Here is an 868-nt window from a genome sequence, read left to right as displayed (position 1 = left end):
ACCATCAAAGTATGGCGTTGATAAAACCCAGTATTAACACAAATGTTATTTTCTAAACCCTTTTTTGTTATGATTATTATATGTATTTATCCATTCAAGAAAGCCAGGTATATGTAAATAAAATATAAAAAAACTCGAAATTCCAAGCATCCTCAGAGCTCAAAAGATGGCGCCACCGTCACCCCTCGCGGCAACCCTCCTCAAAACAATTCAATTTTAGGAGCCATCTCTCCTCCCTTACTCCCCACGCCACCCTACCATCCCCACTCTAGATCAACCCACCACTAAAATAAAAATAAAAAACCACACCACCACGAGAGAACAAAACCCTCTAAAAAAATACCCCAACATATGGAACAAACCGGCAACTCGCCCCCCCCCCCTCCCACGCAAGCCGACGCTCACTTGTTTTTTCCGCCTCGGCCGTGACGTCACTCGCGCGTAAATTCAGAAGATAAGCGGAGGCCGAGCGAGGGAGATGGATGCCGCCTTTTCGGCCCTTTCGTGAGCTTTTCTCTCCCCGGGATTCCCTCTGCGGCGCCGAGAGCAATGGTTAGTGATTGCGGAACGCGAGGGAGGAGCGAAAGAGCGACAGAGAAGAGGAATTGACGTGATAAATGGAGGCGGAGAGGAGGGAGGCGAGTTAACGGCTGTCCGAACGAAATCCTGGTTCCTTGGTTTTTCGTTTGATTTTCGTGGTTTAAGTGAGTTTTTTTTTTTTTGTGTGATATCCTGGTGTCTGGGGATCTCGGGAGAAGGCCTGGAAGGAGGAAAAACCTGCGATTGCTGTCTGCTTGGAAGGTAAGTTTTTGAATTTTCACTTTTTGATTAAAAAAAAAATATATATTTCGATAGGATTTGGTTCCTA

General features: G+C 45.7%; 1 protein-coding gene across 1 annotated transcript in view; it reads left to right on the top strand.

The window, feature by feature from the left end:
- Window positions 1–458: 458 nt before the first annotated feature.
- Window positions 459–868, top strand: part of LOC119591242 — a gene marked incomplete in the record, with an annotated part of 13031 nt that continues 12621 nt past the window's right edge. The window contains 1 exon segment of the mRNA XM_037939948.1: window positions 459–801.

The sequence above is a fragment of the Penaeus monodon genome, chromosome 28, assembly GCF_015228065.2.
Source record: "Penaeus monodon isolate SGIC_2016 chromosome 28, NSTDA_Pmon_1, whole genome shotgun sequence".
NCBI classification, from domain to species: Eukaryota; Metazoa; Arthropoda; class Malacostraca; order Decapoda; family Penaeidae; genus Penaeus; species Penaeus monodon.
Note: the sequence above shows the minus strand (reverse complement) of the source record. Positions and strands in the feature narration are given on the sequence as shown.